Source organism: Lissotriton vulgaris, chromosome 1_1 (assembly GCF_964263255.1).
Source record: "Lissotriton vulgaris chromosome 1_1, aLisVul1.2, whole genome shotgun sequence".
Classification (NCBI taxonomy): Eukaryota; Metazoa; Chordata; class Amphibia; order Caudata; family Salamandridae; genus Lissotriton; species Lissotriton vulgaris.
Window position 1 is genome coordinate 64,085,734 of NC_141685.1, and position 14,680 is coordinate 64,100,413.

The 14,680-nt window shown below is 46.6% G+C and overlaps 1 protein-coding gene and 1 long non-coding RNA gene across 2 annotated transcripts in view; one reads left to right on the plus strand and one right to left on the minus strand.

Moving 5' to 3' along the window:
• The window catches only part of LOC147737284 (uncharacterized), a 1,685,245-nt gene that overhangs the window by 1,188,930 nt on the left and 481,635 nt on the right, over window positions 1–14,680 (minus strand). The window lies entirely within an intron of this gene.
• The window catches only part of LOC147737296 (uncharacterized), a 44,226-nt gene that overhangs the window by 24,063 nt on the left and 5,483 nt on the right, over window positions 1–14,680 (plus strand). Inside the window, exons 2-3 of the long non-coding RNA XR_015296419.1 lie at window positions 8,848–8,898; window positions 11,085–11,202. This is a non-coding gene — a long non-coding RNA (uncharacterized LOC147737296). The remainder of the gene's footprint in view (window positions 1–8,847; window positions 8,899–11,084; window positions 11,203–14,680) is intronic.

The following is a 14,680-nucleotide window of genomic DNA, read 5'->3' on the forward strand; positions in this document are numbered from 1 at the left end:
TAATGCTTGTTTTAATAATGTTATTGTACACTTTCAAACCTCCAGCACCCAGGCTGTGCAATAAGATCTTTTTCTTCTCCTCTGGTTTCAGAGGCTCATCCTCCTTATCGAAAGTTGATATGTAATTACTAAAATACTCGTTCCACTCTTCTCAATTGATAATTGGAGCTCCAGCACCTTTTATAAAAGGTTTGGGTGATTGCAGGTTGTAAATATTGCTATTTGCCATGTTAACCCCTTCCATGCTCATGACGGAACGGTTCCGTCATGAGCGTCGGTTGAGCTGTGCTCATGACGGAACCGTTCCGTCATGGTTCCATAAGCCCAATGGAACGTTCAGCACAGCGCAGGAATCTGCGCCGCGCTGAAGCGGTTAACAGTCAATTCGCGCTATTTCTATAATTGCCGTAAACGACTTTTGCAGCACACTTTTTTTTCCTGGTTAATGATTAAAGTCATATATATTTGCTTTAATGTCCGTTTCACGCCAAGCTATTATCCAGTGTAACAACTAGACTGTAAAAGTTCTCCTTCCAAAATGGCTACTCGCGCATTACGTCACGTCAAGTACCGCGACTGCGCACTTCACTTGTGGAGTCTTCACATCACCTCAGATCTTCACCATAAGCCTGTTCCACGTTTTAACACGGTAAAGCTTTTTCAATTATTTTCCTTTTTAAAGAGTTTCACTCACCCTTCCTTACGCTCGTACTTCTCCTGAGATTCCTTCGTGTTTCCACGCTGGAGTTCGCAATGCGATGCCTTCTTACGATTTCCTCACATTTTTCTCACCAGCGCTTCCAGATGAAACTCCGCTATGCTCAGCTTTTTTTTTTATACTCCGCTGTGCCTCAGTTTCTATACGTTAATCTCACTTCCATAAATGTAATCTCTTCTAATATGCCAACAAACGCTTCTCTTCTTCATTTGTTTGTTTGCTCACTGCTCCCTGCCCACGTTTTAACGTACCGTTAAGCCACACCTTTATTTTTTTTTCCTTTCCCGTTATTTTCCTCATTTCATCTCTGTAAATTTCCTTCAGCATTTATTAATATTCTTTCACGCGTCGGGTTCCTTTGGCGTGTTGTCCGTCGTCCTCGTCGCCAAATTGTAAAGTAAGAGTCAGGGGACTGGCAGTAGATTAAGTTATTTAATTGCATAAAAGACAACGCACCTTATGCATGTGCAGCCTAGCAGGGAAAGCAACAACTGTCACTGTCAACTGTCAACGAATACACAGCTGTCAACATTCCAGCTGGACACTAGCCAATAGCGCGCAGGGGAACGGCACGCGCAAGGAGGGTAAGTAAAAGGGAGAAAGGGCTAAGTCCCAACAGCATGCCGTTCGTTTAGGCCTCACACAGTCCTGTCGTTCTGCCACATACAGTCCGTGAGTGCCACAAAACAAGGCTCAGCTGCAAGGCGCGTGAGCCTGGCTGCAGCAATCCCCGTTTCCACGCTCCATTGGCATGATATTTACCTTCTACTATGTATGTAATGTGCTTTACAAATGAATGATTGATTGATTAGGTGGGTCAAGAGAAGTAAAGAGAGGTCAATAATGTGTATTGTCGCAAAGAGGCATGGCAGTCCTAAAATAATCGGCGGGAGGGGACTTTCTCCTTTCGGAACTAAGGCCCTCACACACCCAGCCAGCTAGGTGCCATGCTCCATCATTTGGGCCTGCCCCTCGTTGGGTCGGCGCTGCAAGACCTGACGGGCCCACAAAGAGGGACTCTTTGGCAGAGATCTTTTGTCCTTTGCTGTTTGGTGCAGTGGAGGTAAGGGACCTATAACGTGTGGATGTGGTGTAAAGGAAAGTTATGAAAACAGGTTGGGTAGTCCAAAGAATTACTTTTATTCAGGTTGGCTTCCCACCTGGTTAAAAGGAAGAGTGGCGACTATCTGAAGTAATGGTTCGGGATAACTGCGCTCTACTCTTAAGGGGTCGACAGGTTTGATGCCTCATAGCCTGGAGGATCAGTAGCAATTCATCAGTATCTGTGAACAAGTTAAGGTTCGGTGCTACACAGATGAGAAGAGTTTCCCGTGGGTCAGTTCCGTGGCTTAGGAGAGTAGAGATAGAGGTATCCAACTGAGTTCAAAGGGGCATAGAACTAATGAGTGCCTCTGAAGTAGAGGGCCACTGTCCCCGTTCTATCGCCTAAGCAGGAAAGTCTATAAATGTATTGATTTAACTCCCCTGTCGTTAGGCTGGAGGGGGTTGTGTTAGACCTGCCCTTTTTGCAGGGTCATCCCCACACTTTATGCCTTCCTCCTACTACTTTTTGATACATTTGTTTTGTTGGCCTTGGGACTCTGTGCACTTTACCATTGCTAATCCTTGCTAAAGTGCTTGTGTTCTCTTCTTAAAACATAGTCACAAATACTTCTGCCCATTTAGCATATTTAATCTACTTGTAAGGCCCTAGTTAGGTAGCCCTACATGTGCCCATGGCCTGTAAACTAAATGCCACTAGTGGGCTGCAGCACTGCTTGTGCCACCCACTTAAGTAGCCTTTTAAACATGTCTCAAGCCTGCCACTGCAAGGGACATCACTGGCAGGATAGGAGGGAGGGCCTGAATAGGCTCTGTAGTGTCTCAACACCAAGAACTGCACACCCCCTCTAGTTAGTCCGGAACAAGGGCAGGGAAGATAGGGCATCTGTACACTTCAAATGTATGCCTCAAGAAGTTTCGGCCCACTTCAAAGGCACAGCAGTGTATGAAAGATGGACATTGGGCACCACCACTTCAGTATACTTCTGGACCTGGGGGCACTGCCAGGAAGAAGGACTACTGTGCCGCTACAAGGAGTGCCACTTTGCTGGACTGCTGCTCTATAAGGAACTGCGCCCTGCTTTACTGACCTGCTACACTCTTGTCTGGGAAGAATATCTAGGCCTGCAGCTCTATCTTGAACCTGTGACCCCCGAGTGACTCAGTGGGCTAGGCTTTTGGCCTCCTAATCTGAACCTGAGGGCTAAAACAAGCTTCTAAGCAGCTCCTGGACCAGTCTTCAGCGCGTTCCTTGCTTCCAAATGGTGCTTCTCAGGCCCTAGACCCTTGCTGTGGTTCAGTGGGCTCCTAAATCAAGATTTTGAACTCTTCATGAGTGCAAATGAGCCCATTCTCACCGGTATCCCACTGCTCGCACAGAACTTCAGCGCGAGCCCCTGCCGCCTATCTCCTTGAACAGCAAGGATCAATCGATCTGGGGTGCCCAAAGTACAGCCAGGGACGGCGCTCGCGGGGGTAACGCAACCCAGCTCACATACAACCAGACAACAGCTCAAGTGAAGAAAAAAAACCTAAACAAGCGCAGCAGCACGGCAACCGCGAGGGCGCTAATTGGAAACATAATGCCAAACAGATGCCACTGTTGCTTGCTTTCGCAAACGTGGATGGATACAAAGGTGGGACATGCACCCGCCTTTGCCCAGTTGCATGCTGTCTTTTTAGAATGACGCACACAAACCCCAATAGCGTGTGAGCACCACAAGCACAAGCTTCAAGAAAAGCTGTAGCGATTCCAAGAGGCCCTCTCCTAGAGCAGCGCATGCGCGCTGCGCTAGGCTCGACCTAAAAAAGCACACTTTCTAGACCAATACTTACCTTTTTGCCAAATTTGGTGTAATTCCGTTCAGCAGTTCGGGCTGTAGCTTTGTCTAAATTTTCCTATGTAAATTTACATGGGATAACACATTTTGGGACCTATGAGGAGGAGCCCTCTTTCCCTACCATGATAAACCCCGTCTCTGACTCACAAGTAACGTTGTCATCGGCTGAATGGATTCCAGGGGATATGCAAGGGTTAAATAACCCGGATTCCTCTTCCCCACAGGAACACCCAGAGGAAAAGAACCAATGGGAGAAGGTCTCGGGGGAATAGGAAGGGCGGACCTGTCAGCGGGTGAGCAGTTCCAGGAAGAGGCCGTGGGACAGAAAACGGCGAGCAAAGACTGGACATGCAGTACCTAGGGAAGGAGAAACTGGAGGACGTGCTGCAGTATTTACCGGGATACGAGAAGGACCAAGCTCCGACTGAAGCCGCCATCCAGGAAGAAGAAGAAGATGACTCAGCGGAGCCCGAGACCTGGTCTGAGGTCTGGTGGACGCCCCCGGAGGATGCCTACATGCCGCCCTAACTCCGGAGAGTTACGGCTTCCGCGGTACGTGTCCAGGAAAGGAAGAAGAGGGGGTGTGGAGCGGTGGCACTGGGGCAATAGAATTGTTGGTTAGTATTTGGAGGGGGGGGCACACAAAACCTTATCTGCTGCATGGTAGAAAAGGAAGGGCATGGTTTAAAAGGGACAGGAGGAATGCACGCCTGTGGGAATATGCCCGGTATGAATATGCCGCATACACTGTTGCCTTGAGATGTTTTGGTAACGGAAGAAGTGCGGCAGCATGGAACGCTAGCCTCTATTGTCTCTCACCCTGAAGAAAAGGGAGAGAATACTCTGTATCAGGTTTTCTTTTGAGCACTCCCAAGTTTATACCCTCTAGCACCTTGTACTTTCTTTTATTGGAGCACCTGTTTTTTTTTCCAGTCCTAGCCTTGGTGAAGGAACCTTTTTACTTACCGTAAACCTTTTTGCATTTCCGGACAGCCAGATTTTCCCGCCTGTGTTGTTTTTTAGGTCAAGCCTGCGTGGCTGCGCACATGCGCTGTCTCGCTCGCGAGATTTAATGTTTTTGAGGAGCTTACACTAGACGGCTTTAAGCCCTGCCCCTCTTTCCCATTGGCTGGCGTCACTGTTTATGCTAAACGGTGGCCACTTATTGGGAAAGAGCTTTTTCGTAGGTAGACTTTTCTCTCTGTCAGACGGCCCACTTGGATGGGCTCGTCTGACTTACTCCTGTCGCAAAAGGGTCCTTATCTTTATGGGGCCATGTGTTTCAAAGACATGGCCCCGTAAAGGCAAGCTCCGCAGCGTGTTTATTTTTGCATCTGGCTTTCACTTTAAAGTGAAAGCCAGATGCAAAAATAAACCGGGGCTGCGTGGATATGGTAGAAAGTAAGCAGCTGCTTCATCTGATCTTATTCTCCTTTTTTCTAGACTGCTTGGTCTAATCCCTGGCAAGCTGTTCTTCTGTTCCAGCAAAGCTTTATCGTTTTTTCTATCCTCTCATGGAATGTGTGTTTTTTTGTGAGGATTGCTTTCACTGGTTTCATGTGCAGAGTTGTGGCGGCCCATGGGACCTTGCCGCAGTATTAAACTGCACAGATGAAAACGGGGCTGCACCTTAGGGCAGGAAAGGCCGGCGCCAGAGCCCCGACCCCTCTCCTGCCCCCACATACATATTATATAGATCCCCGCTAGCTGCATCTCACACTGAATCGTAGCCCCAGAAGGGCTGCAGACAGCGGGCTCTAACTGAGAGGAAACGCCAAAATAGCCCTGTCCTGCCCGGTGTTACAGCTGTGCCTGTAACTGTCTGCGGGGTGGGCCGAGGGAAGGGGGTGTAGGCGTCATGTGGAAATAAACCTCACAGTGCCCGCGATTATAACAAATACATGTCTTTACTTCCTGTCCCCTCAGCAGTTTTTCCACTTTCCACTGCAGGCTGCGGATCTTTTATCACCATATATTGTGGGAGGCGTGCATGAAGTACCAGTAGATGGTGTAGCACCCAGGAAAATGTGCTGCATGGCTAACTATTTATAAGGTCCCAAAACGAGACCTATTGGCTATGTCAAAGCTTGTTTTCAGGAATTCCACTAGGTTAATTTAGTTACTTCTGCTTTTTCATAGGAAAATAACTTTTTGTCTTGCCAATAACTTTGGGACCGGAGTATGAATCTCCACAAAACTTTCCAAAAAGATCCTCCTTTTTTATTAGTTTTTGCATAGAAAGTTGGGGGATGATCCATCAGGCGATGGCCGAGAAAAAGGGGGGTCCCAAAATGCAAAATCCCAATGCATTTTCCATAGACTTCTATATAAACTGCTGAATGGAATTGCCTTATGTTCGGCAGGAAGCTAGACCATGGTCCGCAAATTGTGCTTTTTGTGATTTGGTGTAAATCTGTTCAGTAGTTTTTCTGAAATTATGGCTGTAAAATAATTGTATATCCGGATTGTTGGGAGACCACAGCCCTTTGGTTTGAACCCATAATGGTGTCAGAAAGGCCCCTGTAATGTAACTAAGGCTGTTTTTTTTTTTTTTTTTTGAGAACCTTTATTGTTACCTCAAGTAAATACAAGCATGGGCCTAAAACCATCCCGGCCGGCCGCTAGTCAAATCGTGAGTTCAGCAACGCAGTATAGAAAGATACAGCAGCCCGAAAATCGGGGTCTGATAAGTGTCCAGGATATAACTTGTATTCAAGCGTACTGCGTATGGTTCAGGATTTGAGTAGGTTCATTTTACAATAAAGAAAGAAAATTCAGAATCAATGCCATATGGTCATACATGTTCCTACAATAGCAAGCATGAAGCGGGAATCTGCAAAGAGTGCGAATACAGTTGAAGAAATGGGGGTAAGGCACACGAGTCAGGATAAATGTAAAAAACACATACACTTTGTGGCGAACTGCACCCCACCCCTCAAAACGAGACAGACTGTAGGAAACATGAAAAACAGCGACACCAAAAAAGAAGAAGGACAAAGGGCCATAGAGACAAAGAAGGAACAAATTAACAAACCCCATCCCCCTACCCCCCACCCTGCACCCCTGCAGAAGGCTATGGCCTACCCCCCCCAGCAGCGTGCCTATCGCCCAAAATGAGAGACCCGAAATATAGAAGAAGAGAAAAAAGAAAAAGAAGAAAAAATGTGGAGGAGGGCCATCGATCCAGGTACCCGACCCCCCCCTCACCCACCGCGCACAGTAAACATCCTAAAAGCAGGATCAGAACAGCCACAGTAAACAATAATCATCAATAGCGCAATCAATAACATCCCCGCTGAGTGTCCCCCCTAAGCACCGTCAGCCAACAATGAGTTCCACTATGTCCTAGACGGTCTCACCCCTGGCCTTTTCTATCAATGGTACCAACATACGTCCAGTTATCAATCGACATATTGAGCAGTGTGGCGGGTCCAACCGATCCGGGAGGACCGGGCAGCGCCGTCACTCTATGGGATTGTAGCCCCCAAAACCCAGCCGAATATGTATGGCGGAAATCCGTCTGTGTCAGTATCGACACCGGAAACAACCTCCAGTCCGCGCACCATCTCACCAGCCAGGAAGAGAGAGTCACACAATCCGGTAAGCGTTGAAACGCCGCCGGGGAAACCCAAACCATAGATCGATGTTGTTTCTTCAGCCGCCGAACAGATAAGGGCCCGACGAGTCACTCACATATACAACAGATCTATCCAAAGCGGTATCATGAACAAGGTCTATCGGCTTCTCCACAAACGTAGGCGTAGCTGGAGCATTCATCACTGACGTAGAAGCGGGCACATCGGCACTTCCTTGAGATCGAACCACGCCGATGTGGAGTGGTGGGATTACAATGGCGGCCATCCTTCTTCCCAGATCCCGGGCGTCTCGGATCAGGGTCATTTGCAGAGTTGTTAATGCAGCCAGTATATCTCTGGACGTGGGCTCTTTCTCGTGGTGCCAGACCCCAGGACTCTCACACACAGCGGCTTCTCTGCCCAGATGAGGTGTGAGTAAGAGGGTGCTATCCGCCATCTTAGCTGATCCGGCCTCGTCCTTCCCCACCTCACCCCGGGACCGGGCCCCACACCAGGGAGGAACAGGATTCACCACGGGGATCCCGCAGTCAAGGCAGGTTTCTCATCGGAGGGTCACCAAAAGACTAAACAAAATCTCTGCCGCTCCCTGGGAGCTGCCTGCCGACTCCGGGAAAAGTCGGTAGTATGCCCGGACAAAAAACTGGAATGGGGGGCCAAGTGTCGTGCACACCCCTCGATCCTGCTGTATCGCACTGCCCACAAGGGTCTCCGCAAGTTGAACTGGGTTGGCACTGTCGCCATCGGCCATCAAGTCTTTGGTTCCCACCGGCCGACTCCTCACCATTACCAGAGGCCGCTGTTGTCGCAATCGCGGCCGGCCACTCTGCTCACTCGAGACCCTGGTCCCAGCTACGTGAAGGCCGCAAAACCGTCGGGGACATTGCAACGGGTCTGCCGAACGTAGAAGCCTCGGGAGCAAACGGTGAGTGAAAGTTGTCCTTCGCCTACTTAAATATGCCGTTGCGGCTCAGGATGGTTGCCAGGATGTATGCGCGGGGTGAGAAGGCTCACGGAGCCGAGCGTTTACGCAGCCATCTCGGTCGCCATCTTGGCTCCTCCCCCTACTAAGGCTGTTTTTAAAATTACAACCTTAGCAACAAATTAGTGCACAGAGGCAGAAACTAAAAGGCTGGATGCTGATCTAGAAAGCCACTTTTGGGTAGTTTGGGTGACGAGGATTTGGATGTTCATGAATGTTTTGGTAGCGGTGTTAGACGCTGCCCACCATGCTGCTTGTGCTGACCCAGGAGTAGTGTAAGTTAACAAGGACATCACAGATGGTCTCCCCTGGAACTGGTGCTTAAGTGCTGAGATGTTTGGGTGTGCTCAAGTGGCGGCAAAGCTAACTGTGGCTCTGGGTATGGTTGTGAGACCGATTCTTTTGTTCTGCTTGGTAAGCCGAGACCGTACTTGTTGAATATTCACCCAGTGTGAGTGGTGAGATCCGCTTTGCTGGTCTGCCTGAAGTTATGATGCTGCTGACAGTAGCGTGTCTGCTAAAAGCGATGGCGTGACTAGTGGAACTATAAACCCAAATAAGAGAAAGTTATCTTCTGACACCACAGTGTTTGTGACTGAGACCAGTAACACTGAAGACTCTGAGACTCACAGCCGTAATTTCTCCTTTCAGAGCGTTATTGCTGCAGATGGAGTGAAGCCAAGAAGTAAGCACATTACTAATGTACCAACAATGTTTAATATTGTTCATTTGTATTAACTGTTTCTCTTTTGCAGCATTTGGAAATGCATTTTCTAGTTTTGTTGATTTTGGTTTAGTTTTTTCTTGTAGGTTGTTACCTTTGGTTTAAAGGGAAAGATGTTGTAGTGTGTGACCTTAATGGTGCAGTTTGCATTTCATTACCATCATTTGCTTACCCTGGAGAATCTCCAGGGTGCAGGAGGTTTCCTGTTCCAGAGTTCTTTCTTCAGATTCTGGGCAGTTGTCGCTCTGTGGCGATATGTGGTCCTTTTTCTCTGCTCTTCTTGTAGCAGCTCCTATCAGAGCTTCATCCTCCCGCCAATGATAATAAGATGCCAGGCATCACCCAGCACACAACACAGCCTATGATGGACTACGTCTATCTGCTCGGCGCAGTTAGAGCGCGGATAAAGTTCTCCGGACCCATCAGGCTGTGAATGTAACCTAAGGGCTTAAGATGAAATGTAGAGCTTACCTCCTTCCTGAGTGGCTCCAGACTGCTATGTGCAGACCCGATAGCTGGCAGCACCCTGGAGTATGTATTTATAAATCAGATTATGTTGGAAGTAACCTGCAATATAGTGGCAGGCAGCACCCTGCCATAGAGTAGGGTTTCTCATAGTATGGTATTTCCTGACACATTAATGGAGATTGTCATTTACCTGGCAGAAGAACAACACTGACCATACATTTTTCTGGGTTTGTCTTTAAAATGACGTACACAAATGGCATTTCGTTCTGCTGGAATAATAACACAAGTTATCTTGCACTCTATGTTGTTGCATGAATTTTTTATCTGCAATGCATTCCATGTTTCATTCAAATGTGCTTTCTACAGGGCACATACATGATTTGCTGCTGTAGAGAAATAATGCTCCTGTGTACTGTGGCAGATTCAGAAATATTGAAAAACTTCATGATTTCTCTTTCAGCACTTCCTAGTAAAACCTTTCATTTTTTGACTCAATCATTTGGCAGAAACATAACTTAGGACCATTAAAATAGTTGAGATGGGGAACATTCATGTGGGGTTAGGACTGGCTCGACCAGAGTGCTTGCTGACTTGGAGGAGTATGGAGATGACCCCCTTACTTGGTCCGGTGTGGAACCAAGCCACCGATGCTTTGCTGCAGGCTCATTTGCCCTGATAGCTGGTCAACAGTGTGAGGAGGAGGTGAAGAGCTGGCTAAGTGTGCCATGAGGCTGGCAGTTCAGTACATCCCTGAAAAGTGAGCTTTGAGTCGATGTAGTGTTCCTCTTATACCACGTGCAATTCACCCTCTCCAAAGCCTCAAGAATTCCTGGGTGTGAAGGGTGGCTGATTCTGATTGGGTGCTTGATAGTTTTCCAGAATCTCATGTTCTTGATTGTTCATGTTTGTCAGTAGTTAATGAAACACGCCCAGGCGTTTTATCTCTTCAGTGACACAAGCTGCAATAAAAGTGTCTTTCTCGTTGCAAGAAAATATGAATGGCTGACGAGCCTCTGTCTGTCAAAGAATGGAAGGGCTGGGGAACTGTCAGTCATCTCACTGCTAAGCAGAGCAGTGTCATACTTCATCCTCCGTCAGACCTCTGATTTCGACCAACATCGCTTAGAACACTGGGACTTTAGAGCCCATCCTTTAATGGGAAAAACAAAACTAGAAGTCCCATAAGCAATATTAGAACATTGGAATGTTGGGAGCTCCATTGCAGTCAATGGAGTGCTCCCTGCTACTACGGGCCGGTAAAGGCCCGCAGAGCAACATTCCAATGTTCTACAAAGGCTTCTCGAAGTTCAAGGGGATACATATCCCCTCGAGCTTCGAGAACCCTTTGTTTAATTTGTTAGAACATTCTGCCCTCTAGTGGCAGAATGTTCTAATAGCCTTATAGCGCTTCGTAGCAGGGCTATACCGGCAATTAAAGTCCCGCTGTTTCGTTAAAGTCCCGCGCCTTCGGCTCGGGCCTTTAACGATTCAGCGGGCTTTTAATAGCCGGTATAGCCCGCTACGGCGGGCTATAAGGCTATAGTGGTGGAAGGTGTCACGCATGACCTGGGACAGAATCCGATTCATCACATCCAGTTCCATTTTTTAAGTATTTGACACAATATTGAATTTATAATCTTTGTTTTTTATGGTCATGAGTCACCAGAATACTAAAAACGTGTCTTTTATTTTGAAGGTCAATTAAGTAATGGTCTCCAGCTTGGAAGCTCTGTTAAATCTTCAGTATTTGTCATTGATCTCACCATGTGGCTGGTTTGGGTCTGCCCCTGCATCGTTTCAGATAACTCGCACAGGTAAGGAGCTTGTAGCAGCAACATAGAACAGTCAAATCACTGTATACTGTTTTTGGAGGTTCAGTCCCAGCGACATTATCTGTAACTGAACGCAGACACCCTAGGAAGCATGTGCTTTTAAGACAAGTTGCGTTCACTCACCTGAAGGTGACATGCCTCATCATTGGTTTATACTCCTCACCAGGCCGGCACTACAATGCCTGGCGGGCACCCCTAGAGGGCACTTTGTCGCACATCTTTTATTAAGCACGCCGATGAGCATAGTAGGACAGAGAATGTTGTGTCAAAAGAAGTGAGATTGGTGAAGTCTGAATATAAGATCAACTATCGACCAGTTGCCACAATATAGTTAACCCCTTTGCTGCGGCAGCTATTCCGCCGCAGCGCTAAGGGGGCGGGGGGGCGCTCAGCGCCCACACGCTGGTGACGGAAGCGCTCCGTCACCAGCCTCGGGTGAGCTGTGCTGATGACGGAGCTGTTCCGTCATGGCCCCGCCCGCTCAATAGAACGCACCGTGCAGGCGCGAAATAAGCTCCGCGCAGGCGCGTCCGCGTCCGGTGGGCCATGACGGAACCGCTCCGTCATCAGCACAGCGACACCGCGGCTAATGACGGAGCGGTTCCGTCATCAGCATCGATGCGGTTAATGTGATCTTCCTGGTCCATGTTGAGATTAAAAACGGTGGCAGAGAAATTGAGGAACTAATGGCCCCTATCACTGTGTGAAAGTGTCAATCACCTATGGACCTGCTGGTAAGCTGGGGCTATACTTCAGGTCAACGTTTTTCATGCCTTGTGTAGTCATGGAGCAATCTGTTGGCATTTCATCAGGACCAAATATGGGAAAATGGGTAAATGTGACCTAATCTTCTCCACAGCGTGAGGAGCTCTGTAGCTCAAAGCCCTGCACTGTGCATAGGTGATAAGGTGCCTAGTACCATCTTACTACCACAGGTGAGCACTGTCTAACAGAGTGCACTAGATACGGTAACCCTCCTAAAATTCAGGACATTTTGACTTATCCAATTGCGAAGACGCCGCATCAGACGGCAACTGGTTTGAAAAGCACATGCTTCCTAGGGCGTTCAGTTAGAGATAATGTCTGTGGGACTGAACCTCCAGAACAGTATTCTGTGAGTTGATTTATATGAAGAATGTGTATTCTGGACTGCCATTTTCCTCATCATCTCTTATGATATGTAAAATGAAACACAACACACCTGGAGGCGAAGACATCTATCATACATTTAATGCAAAAATAGCAAAAGGCCAAGCAAACTAAGAAGTGACAATTGTCTTTGCAATGGACGAGAGCATCCGCCCTAAAGCAAGTTGGAGTATATAATGCTAATGCTACACAATGCATTTTTATACACTTCACCTAATACAAGTCAATGAAACATGAACACGTGATAGAAACAGTTACTAAAACAACACTAATGAGTAGGAGGCAGGATCTTCTCTCGAGAGGAATGTGAGGAGTCCGTGAGGTGCAGATCAAAGATACACAGAGAAGCTGCAGAATTCACTGTTTCTGGAAATAACACTTCCGTTTGTCAATAGTCAATTTACTACAAGGTGCAGGAAAGTATGCAGATGGACATCACTAAATAAAATGGTTCTGGGCCCTAATAGAATCATGTAACTTTGCAGGCATATTAAGGCGAACAGACACATCAAATTAATATAAGAAGATTGTAATTTGGTAATGTAATATATCAATGCAGGTTGTGGCATTGATGTGTATGATGTGTAAACAATTATTGATATTAAAGAAACTAGTATATCCAGTTATGTTTTCTCAATTCCTTCTTCCTAGAGGCCACCACTGCTGCTATCCAGCTGTGTTCAGCAGTGCCTCCTGAGACCTGGAATCCTGTATTTAATCAATACCAAATGTTGTCAATGCTTCTAGCCAACTCCGGTCACTGGTGCCACTCGCACCCCCACCACCCTTGGGCCTGTTATTCTTCTAGCCAGCTCCAGTCAGTAGTGGCCCCTTGGACCTGTATGTAAGCTTACTAGTTAGCTCCTGTTAGTATTGGCCCCTAGGACCTGTTATCATTATAGCCAACTTGAGTCATTAGTAGCACCTTGGGACTAGTGATCATACTAACCAGCTTCAGTCAGTATTGGCTCCCTGAGACCTATTATCCTGCTAAGTAACTCCAGTCAGTAGTGACCCCTGTACCTTAAATCCTGAAAATATTCAAAACCAGAGGTCAACTCTACTGCCAACCAGTTCCATTCAATATTGACATGTATTGTTGCCCTGCCTGTAATGAATACCAGAGGCCAGCGTTGTTGCTAGCCAGCTCCAGTCTTCAGTGCCTGTCACATATTATCCTCAATAAGATCAATGCCCAAGACCTGTGCAGCTGCTAACCTGCTCTAGTCAGTAGTGACCTCCCAGACCTGTTATTCTGCATATAATCAGCAAGGCTTCGGCCCTAATAACACTCACCCCACATCCTTATGGTATATTAGCAATGTAATTTATTTATATCATACGGTAGGTACTGCACTATATCACACGAACCCAAAAACAAAGAAAATCAAAATTTACCTAACCGTTCAGCACGCCACCTGGTCAAAAATGACCAAATCACACCAAGCACTATATCCTGCCACATCACATGGCACACTCAGCCACAACATGACAAGATACCACGGCAGGGATTTGGGGCCATTAATCCTCAGGCATGTATGCTGTAGATGCACATGCTTTGCATACTCCTGCCATCTTGTGTTGGGCCCAGATGTTTGCAAGTTGTTTCATTATTACCCCTAGATTTATATTTCATCACAAAAATTACCTGCATCACTCCCTCTTTTTGATCTGGGTTATTTAATTTAATTTGCTGCAGGCTATTTTCACCTTGAGCATGCTCAATTAACCTTCCATTATGATTACTAACAGTTTGAGACAATGATTGTCGATGTTTATGTAACTGCTTCGTTTCGGTTCCCAGATCTTGTGGTAATTTAATATCCTTCCAGGTTTTTAACAAATCTCTGATACTCTCCCTCTTTGCTCTATTTGTTTCCAATTGTGATGGCTTATTTCCACTTGCAGCATTTCTAAGGACTGAATTTTCCCATACTCTATCATTTTTATACTATCAGCTTGATTGTTTAGGCATTTATTTTTCATAACTGCTTGTACCTCCGATAGATCTTTATTAAATAGAGGGTAAAAGGGTTTTGCTGGAGACATTTGTTTAACCTCACCTTCACAATATGATATGTGGTCATGGTTGTTTCCAGTGTTCAATCTCACTATACCTGATGCATTTGTATTTTTTATACTTTTAGAAGCTTTATTTCTTGCTTTCCATTGTTTTTTCCTCTATCTTTTTGATAGATGATCCCTCATATCCATTGTTGATGAAAATCAACATTGGATATGGCAAAATTACTTATGGAATTGACCATAAGTAATTTTGCCATTGTATTTCAACATCTCTATCGTAAGACCA